The sequence below is a fragment of the Sinocyclocheilus anshuiensis genome, unplaced genomic scaffold, assembly GCF_001515605.1.
Source record: "Sinocyclocheilus anshuiensis isolate Anshui unplaced genomic scaffold, SAMN03320099.WGS_v1.1 scaffold1070, whole genome shotgun sequence".
NCBI classification, from domain to species: domain Eukaryota; kingdom Metazoa; phylum Chordata; class Actinopteri; order Cypriniformes; family Cyprinidae; genus Sinocyclocheilus; species Sinocyclocheilus anshuiensis.
The window spans coordinates 209,717-219,531 of record NW_015539881.1 but is presented as its reverse complement, the minus strand read 5'-3'; the positions used below and the strand labels follow the sequence as shown (position 1 = coordinate 219,531).

Here is a 9,815-nt window from a genome sequence, read left to right as displayed (position 1 = left end):
ATCTGCCGCCCGCAGTTGATTTTGATATTCTAGGTATTATCAAATGGCCAGAGTTTTGAGATCGCAGTGGACATGAAGGACTATAATGCAATATGAACTTGCTCAAGTATTGAGGAGCTAAACTATTCAGGGCTTTATAAGTAATTAGCAAGATTTTAAGATGTATACGATGTTCAATAGGGAGCCAGTGCACAGTTGACAGAAACGGGCTAATAGGTTTGTACTTCCTGGTTCTAGTAAGAACTCTAGCTGCTGCATTTTGGACCAGCTGGAGTTTGTTTATTAAGCACGCAGAACAACCAAAAAAGCATTACAATAATCTAACCTTGAGATCATGAACGCATGAATTAACGTTTCGGAGCATGGCGTGGTTTAATTCCAGGCTGCAACACAGGTGCAGAGGACTTGTCTGGTTCCCGTGGGTCTTGTGCCGACGGTTATCGAGGTGACGAGGTCTTCACAGGGTATATGTCTCTGGGGCACATCTAGTTGACATGGCCTTCGCTGACATTCAGGGCTGTAGAGGTCGTCTCTAGGTGCTGATCCACCATCTGGTCTATCTGCCACCCGCAGTTGATTTTGATATTCTAGGTATTATCAAATTGCCAGAGTTTTGAGAACGCATTGGACGTGGAGGACTATAATGCGATAAGAGCTTGCTCAAGTATTGAGGAGCTAAACTATTCAGGGCTTTATAAGTAATTAGCAAGATTTTAAGATGTATACGATGTTCAATAGGGAGCCAGTGCACAGTTGACAGAAACGGGCTAATAGGTTTGTACTGATCCACCATCTGGTCTGGATATGGACTGGATCTGGGTGGCTACGATCCATCTGATCTGGATACAGACTGGATCCGTATGGCTATGGTGACCTCAGAATAAGAATGAAAGAGACTAATATTAGCGCAGATGCCATTCTTCTTACGATGTAGCGAGTACATCGGGTGTTATGGGAAGTGTTCCCGGTTCTGGTTAACCTAATTAATGCAGCCTAACAATAATTTAATGGATTTGAATTATAGAAATGCTATAGTGTATTATGTGTATGCCAGGTTAAAGAGATGGGTTTTTAATCTAGATTTAAACTGACAGTGTGTGTCTGCCTCCCGAACAACGGTAGGTAGATTGTTCCAGAGTTTGGGTGCTAAATAGGAAAAGGATCTGCCGCCCGCAGTTGATTTTGATATTCTAGGTATTATCAAATGGCCAGAGTTTTGAGATCGCAGTGGACATGAAGGACTATAATGCAATATGAACTTGCTCAAGTATTGAGGAGCTAAACTATTCAGGGCTTTATAAGTAATTAGCAAGATTTTAAGATGTATACGATGTTCAATAGGGAGCCAGTGCACAGTTGACAGAAACGGGCTAATAGGTTTGTACTTCCTGGTTCTAGTAAGAACTCTAGCTGCTGCATTTTGGACCAGCTGGAGTTTGTTTATTAAGCACGCAGAGCAACCACCCAATAAAGCATTGCAATCTAATTTATAATCTAACTCGTAAATTAAATATGTATGTCTCGACTAATCCCAGTGACTCTGCTGTGAAGGCTTGATGAATTCTGAGTTTTTGAGTTTGGGCGCTGGCGACATCACTAAAGCACCTTACAATACTTGGAGGTTTTGTCTGACTGTATGTAGGATGAGCTCTTCTGGTTGACCAGTCAATCCAGCTGCCGAATAAAGGAGGATGGTGTGGTCAGACTGAGCATCCAATAGGGCATAAGTCTCTAAGCAGTGATTGCCGTTTCTCAAGAATACTGTACAGATCTTCAACAAAACTCGTCAGCTGCTGGTGAACCGATCTGTGTGGAGCATATCTGTGGTAGTGTTCTTGAAGCAGAAGGTCCAACCTTAGGCATCCAAGTGAAGGCTCGATTTTTAACCTCATGGAGCGGACATACAGGTGTCTGCGATTACAACTCTTGCAGAGAGTCCTGTGGTTACACTGTATGGCTTGATGTGCTCTTCTGTGGATGATTCAGTCAACATGGGACTGCATTAAATTCTGCAACATCTTGAAAGACCTGGGACTTAAGCAAGGATCTTGTTTGTAGACTTCAGTTCGGCCTGCAATACCATCATGCATGACCTTCTTTCAGACGAACTGACCCAGCTCTCTGTGCCCACCCCAATCTGTCATTGGATCACCAGCTTCCTGACAGCTAGGCAGCAGCTAGTGAGGCTGGGGAAACTCACATCCAGGACTTTCATGATCAGCACTGGTGCCCCTCAGGGATGTGTGCTCTCCCCACTGCTCTTCTCCCTGTATATGAATAAATGCAAAAAATGAAAAAGACCCCTCTGTCAAGCTCCTGAAATTTGCAGATAACACCATGGCCTCATATGCAACGGAGATGAGTCTGCTTACAGAAAGGAGGTTAAAGAGCTGGCTGTCTGGTGCAGTCACAACAAGCTGAACACGCTCAAATCAGTGGAGATGAATGTGGACTTCAGGAGGAAACCCCCTGCACTCCCCCTACTCACCATCATGAACAGCACTGTGGGAGCAGTAGAGTCATTCAGGTTCCTGAGCACCACCATCTCTCAGGACCTGAAGTGGGACACTCACATAGACTCCATTGCTAAAACGCCCAGCAGAGGTTGTACTTCATTTGCCAACTGTGTTCATCAATAACTGTTTGGTTTGGTTCAGCTACCAAATCAGACATCAAGTGACTACAACGGACAGTCAGGACTGCTGAGAAGATTATTAGTTCTCCCCTGCCCAACCTCCAAAGTCTTTACACCTCAAGAGTGAGGAAAAGGGCTAAGAAAATCATTTTGGACCCCACACACCCAGCCCACTGGTCGGCGCTACAGAGCACTGACATCTGTTGTTTAAGCTGGAGAAGGACATTCACTGGCAATGGACTCGACAGTAGAAGTTGATGCATTGCTCTTGTGGTGTCGTCTGCCGCTCGTCTGAGGAATCACACTCAGTCTTGAGTTTTGATGCCAGAAGATACATTTTATTACATCATCAATGAGAATAAAACGGAGATGCTCTCTGCAGCGAAACATCTCTAGAATGTCTTTCTGTCTCTCTTTTTATACAGGTTGGATTTTAAGGCGTGGGGTATATATCCCATACAGTTGTCCATACATAGAATGGTTCCTTTGTGCATACAATTCTCCCTAGAGAGAAAGCCCCCCACTCTCTAGTATTAATAAGGAGACCAATATCCTTGCTTTTTAATTTTTCTTATCACCTCCTATAAATAAAGAGACCAATATCCTTGCTTTTTAACTTTTCTTATCACTTCCCCCCTTGCGCAATGGTCTTGTTTCCCTTAATATAATTAATAACATAATCATTTCCCTTCTTGTGTGCCTGACATTTGATTATTGCTAGTCTTTTTGGTAGCATCTTAGCAGAAATTAATTCCCCTATTTTTTCTATTTTTTCTTTCTTTATTTTTCTTTTTCTTTCTTTATTTATTTATTTTCTTTCTGGATCATATATCATTGTGCAATGAAATTCTGTTTTTGGTAGCTGTGCTTCAGGAATTTGTACTTCAATATACTTTACCCACTTATTGACTGTCTGTCTCACATCTTGTTCTATCTGTCCTGTCCAATAGATATTAGCTTTTGGCTCTGCAACCACCATTTGTGTTTCTGTTCCTATTGCTTCGATATATATTTCTTCTGGAGAACACCAAATTTGTAGCCCTAATTTATATAATGCATCTCTTCCTAACAAATGAATAGGAGTCAAAATGGGCTTTGATTTTTTTATTTTTAGACACACTGGATCTGTCATTGGAATTTATTGCATTTTCCTATTGTCTTTGCGAATTTTCTAGACATGGGGAGATGTGAGGCATATTTTAAATTTAAACAGGTATAGACAACACCTTTGTCTAGCAACATGGGTGTGTTTTTTCCTTATATATTAATTTGCATAATAGGCTCTTGATCAGCTTTCGTTGTTAAAATTGGAAGCTGACTCTACCCTCTAAGATTCTCTGGGCACCCCTAATATCCTGGATTAGGACCTCCAATACTGTCCCTGCGTACCCTTGATTAAAATTGGGAGTTGTGCAGCCAGTGGTCTGAGTACCCCCTTTTCTCTGCCCTGTTCCCATTTTCCCCTATCAAATAACTCCTCTCCTTCATTCACCTCCTCTGTACCTACTGGTCCTTACATTTGCCTTTCTCCAGTTAGTTCTACTGTTCCCTTGCTGATTGGGAACTCTCCCTCTGTGGGCAAATAGGGGGGCGGCTCAAAAAACAGCCATCTTTTTGTCGCTTTCTCTGCCTCTCTCAGTTTCTTCCTGGCTTGTTTTATACTTTTTAATATGTCCTCCCCTTTCTTTTTAAACATGGTTATCACTTCTTTTTCCCTTTTTGCTTCTCTTTTTTTCTCGTTTCTTACTGATACTCTTAGTTTTATGTTTTTTTTTATTTTTTATTTTTTTTATCAGAGTTTCCATTTCTTCACACACTGTTACCTCAACTGTGGCCACTTTGTCTCCAGATCTTTTGTTCTCTTTTGCCATTTGTTTGATCAACTCAGTAAAAAATCAGCGCCCAGCAGGGATTTCTGCCTACCCGTGCAGCCCTCTGAGCCTCCTTACACCTTTTTCTTTCTCAAAGCGGTATCTGTAGGTCTTTGCGCGCTATCCTTTATTATATCTGCTTCATTGTTGATTGCTGCCCTTTTAGGCCCAATCCACAATGAATACAGACCATTACACATAATGTATTTCTGCCTACACCATCCAGCTTCAATTTAGGTTACCTATCAAGGCCTTCCTAATATTAAACCAAATATGTGCATGCAGTTATTTCTTCTGGCATCAAAACCCCTTTTTTATTTTTTATTTACTAATTCTGGAAGAGCAGATTTTAAGTGTCCTTACCACCGAGGGCAGACCGGCAAACAACACACACCAATTATATAAGCAAAATTGCTTACCTATTCGGTGGCCACCGTCGTTGTGTTGTTCGTCTCAGTCAGCCCAAAGTGGCTGTCCACTCCTCTGATCTTTTCCGTCCCATCTGGGTCGCCAATTTGTGGTGTCATCTGCCGCTCGTCTGAGGAACCACACTCAGTCTTGAGTTTTGATGCCAGAAGATACATTTTATTACATCATCAATGAGAATAAAACGGAGATGCTCTCTGCAGCGAAACATCTCTAGAATGTCTTTCTGTCTCTCTTTTTATACAGGTTGGATTTTAAGGCGTGGGGTAAAATCCCATACAGTTGTCCATACATAGAATGGTTCCTTTGTGCATACAATTCTCCCTAGAGAGAAAGCCCCCCCCACTCTCTAGTTTTGTTATGGTAAAGAAAGAAAGCCCCCACTTGTGTTTTTCGAGATATTTCTAATCTCCACTCCTGTCTACTTTAGCCACGTAGGCATTTTCCACAGAGGCATATGTGATTCTAATGGAAGTATAACTGGATATTTAAATGGCTATATTCCTAATGATTATACTTGATTAATTCCTATTTGGATTAATAAAAATCTACACTCTCCGCGGTACTTTTTCGAGATGTTTTACCATGCTGTGCTGCCCTTTCAGGTGTTTTAACAAATTGGATGTGGAGTTTTTCGTGGTGAAAAGGTTTTCTTCCCCCCACATAGTTGACATAACACAATAATGTTCTTGCCTTTGACAGAAATAAACTCAAAACAATGATTATATTTCCAGCTACAGAATGCTTTCTTTTCTCTTTCCATGCTGAGTTAGTTGATAGTACCTGCCTCGTAGGCGCTTACCAGTCAAAGTAGGTCTTAGGTAGATGAAGTTGCATGTGCGACAGGTAGGCATCGACCTGAGACTTGCTTTGAAAAAAGCGATTTCTCTTTTTACAATGTAGATGATAAAACACTGCATTCTGTCGGCAACGATGTAACGCAGAGGTAACGTACAGTGACCTGGTCTTGGAACTATACTCTAATGACTATTTTGGAAATTATAATGCGTTAAATTACTCCTTTACTAAAAAAGAAATCAAATTACAGTAACACATTACTTAAGTACTAAGTAATGCGTTACTGCCCAACACTGATGGCAGAGTGGAGTGCAGAGTGGTTAGGAGCAGGGTTTGAAATTAACACCCACCAACCTGCCAAATGCGGGTAAAAATCAGCTGTGGTGGGTAACGTTGTCAAATCACTAGCCAATTTGGCGGGTTACTTTTCTTCACTCTTTAAATTCTTGGGGAAGTTAATGTAAGCCAAATCTGTGTAGATTTAGTGCAAATACTGAACTTGTGAGTCATCATGATATATTAAATGCAGACTAATTGAGCAGCATCTGTGCATACCTAGCTTACTTGAACATACACGCGCTGGTTTCCTTTGCATTAAGGCAATAGCGAAGACTCAAAAAATGACTTAAGACTCAGACACTCTGTGATTTTCTTACTGTCCAGCTGAACTCTCCTGATATCATGCACTTTGATCCCACCAATGTCTTAAATTTAGTCATATAAAATTTAAGGCCAAAAAAGTCTTAAATGGTACAACAAAGTCTTAATTATGATTTTAAGAGGTCTTAAATTTGGGGACAGAAAGACAAGAATTGCGATATATCTTAATGTGATGATTAAACTTCAAAAGGCTATGATTTTATTGAATAAATATGAGCGCTGTATGTTTCAGATGCTGCATTCAAGTCCTCCTGGGAAGTTCATATTTACAAGTTGACAAGCTGTATTTACGACGTCAGGTCAAGTCACTTTGCGTTCAAGTCACTTTGGTCGGAAACAAAATTTAACGATTTAACTTTTCTACATAAAATTCAACTATTTTTTTAACTCTACATCTACAAAATGATGAACAAAGAATGTGCATCAAAGTGTTTCTGCTTTTTTCTGTTTTTATTCAATTTATGAAGGTGATGTAAACGGAATCATCATATATTCTAAGGTAATTCATTCATTCATTCACTTTATTTATAGAGCACTTTACAACTGCACCTGCAGACCAAAGTGCTGTACAATAAAAAAAAAAACACTTAACGACACACACGACTTAAAACAACACAGATCCTACTAACAACAAAGACTAGCCCACCCTCTCAAAGGTTAAAGACAAGAAGTAGTTTTTGACTTCAACTTTAAAAACATTCAAAGATGAGACTTCTCTAAGTTCCTGAGGAAGACTATTCCAGAGCTTCGGCCCCGCAACAGCAAAGGCCTGATCCCCTTTTAACTTTAAATGAGTACGAGGGACAGTAAGCAATAACTTATTATTGGATCTTAGAGACCTAGGTGCTTGACGAACAGCAACGAGCTCAGACACGTAAGCAGGGGCCAACCCATGCACTGCTTTAAAAACATACAGAAGAGTTTTATATTTTATCCTGTAGTTCACTGGTAGCCACTTGAGAGAAGCTAAAATAGGAGAGCTATGATGACTTTTCTTAGCACACACTAGCAGCCTAGCTGCTGCATTCGGAACTAATTGCAACCGTGAGATAGTGGTCTGACAGGACTCCACATACAACACATTGCAATAATCCAAACGAGACAAAACAAAGGCATTAATAACCTTCTCTAAGTCTTTTCTTGACAGAATAGGCTTTAGTCGAGCAATAGACCTAATCTGGAAAAAACAAATCTTTAGTACAGCATTAATCTGCTTGTCAAATTTCAGCTCTGGGTCAAACACCACACCTAAGTTCCTTATTTGGTCATAGCAATAATTAGACCATGAGCCCAAATATGTGGACATATCTAAACATCCTCTGGCAGGGGCAAAAAACACAATCTCAGTTTTACTCTGGTTCAGCTGTAGCAGATTTTGAGTCATCCAGCTCTTAACCTCCTCTAGGCTTGCAAATAGCAAATTAGAATCGTTGTTCTCTCCCACTCTCATAGGTAAATAGATCTGAGTATCATCCGCATACAAATGGTACGACACAATAGGCTTTAGTCGAGCAATAGACCTAATCTGGAAAAAACAAGTCTTTACTACAGCATTAATCTGCTTGTCAAATTTCAGCTCTGGGTCAAACACCACACCTAAGTTCCTTATTTGGTCATGGCAATAATTAGACCATGAGCCCAAATATGTGGACATATCTAAACATCCTCTGGCAGGGGCAAAAAACACAATCTCAGTTTTACTCTGGTTCAGCTGTAGCAGATTTTGAGTCATCCAGCTCTTAACCTCCTCTAGGCTTGCAAATAGCAAATTAGAATCGTTGTTCTCTCCCACTCTCATAGGTAAATAGATCTGAGTATCATCCGCATACAAATGGTACGACATGCCGTATTTTTTATTTTTTTATTAGACAATAATATAATATTTTATTAATTTCAACAAATTTACCGTCAATACAGACACTGCATATCTCTAGTCTTTGGCTTTCTGGGTTTCCACAACTCGGAAACTTAGGGCTTAAAGAAAATTTCGAGTTTCCCACTCGTAAAAATGACTTTGTAGTGGCGTTTATGTGCATTCATCACGTAAATACGATAGTACACTAGCGAAGTCCCAGTGCATGTGCTGTGAACTGCATCCTATGAATACTAAACTGTTAAAGGAAAAATGCTGAATCACCAGCGTACTGCATTTTAAAGTGACAATATATGTCTTAAAGTCAATATATGCATTCATTGTGGTAATCCTAGCTAGGTACATGGCAAACAGGCTAGACCCTACATTTCAAGATCCTGCTAAAAAAATACAGCAAAAATGTAAACATATTTAGGCAAGGCAGGTTTATTTATGTAGCACATTTCTTACACAATGGTAATTAAAAGTGCTTTAGATAAAACGGGATTAAAATAATCATAAAATAAAAACAACAGAGAAATACAAATAGCATAATAAATAAAAATAATAAAAGCAAAGAATAAAAATAATTAAAAATGTATTTAAAATGTATTAAAACAGTTAAGAATAAAAAAGAGGTTACATAAATAAATTACAGTGCAATTAGTCGGACATAGCACAGGGCTCATTGAGTAAATGCACAACTAAACAGATGTGTTTTGAGTCTGGATTTAAATGTGGCTACTGTTTTAGCACATCTGAGCTATTCTGGAAGCTGGTTCCAACTGCAGGTGGCATAATAGCTAAAAGCGGACTTACCTGGCTTTGAGTGTTGGCTTGGTATTTCTAATTGACTTGATCCTAATGATCTGAGTGGTCTTTTAGGTTTCTATTTAGTGTGCATATTTTTAAGGTGCTTGGCCATTATGTGATTTATAAACAAGTTTTAATGATTTAAAATCAATTCTTAATGTAACTGGAAGCCAGTGTAAAGACCTGAAGACTGGTGGGATATGCTCAGTCGATGGGGTGATAAGGCTAGGTAAATCTATTTTACAAACAACCTGTAAATTGTACAGTTTAAAACGGTAAAAATAAATAAATAAATACAATTTAAATAAATAAACAAACACACAAACAAACAAACCTGTCCTTTTCTGTAGATTGAATAAATCCACACTATTTCTTAAATCTGTTTTGTACGTTACTCACAACATCAACCATGGCCATATTGAAGTGAAAAGATTTCAGCTGAAGTGGACCATTTATCTGGTCAACATGTTGTGTGACAAAACATTTATTCCCTGATATGTGGAATGCATTTTCAAATCTGACAGACATAGACATATTTATTTTTCTATACTGTCAAAACAAGCAACACAACTATCAATACAGGATTTCATTTAGCCATACAACACAAAATGGCTTGATTTTATATATTTTATATATTATATTTTATATGAATGATATAATAATAATAATAATAATAATAATTGACATATTTTCAATATTGAATAAATTAAAGTATTCTGGGAAATTAAGTGTTCTTCCACCATGGTCCATAAAATAAAAT

General features: G+C 39.0%; 1 protein-coding gene across 3 annotated transcripts in view; it reads left to right on the top strand.

The window, feature by feature from the left end:
* The window catches only part of LOC107685426 (activin receptor type-1C-like), a 54,733-nt gene that overhangs the window by 10,972 nt on the left and 33,946 nt on the right, over positions 1–9,815 (top strand). The gene's annotated exons all lie outside the window — the stretch shown is intronic.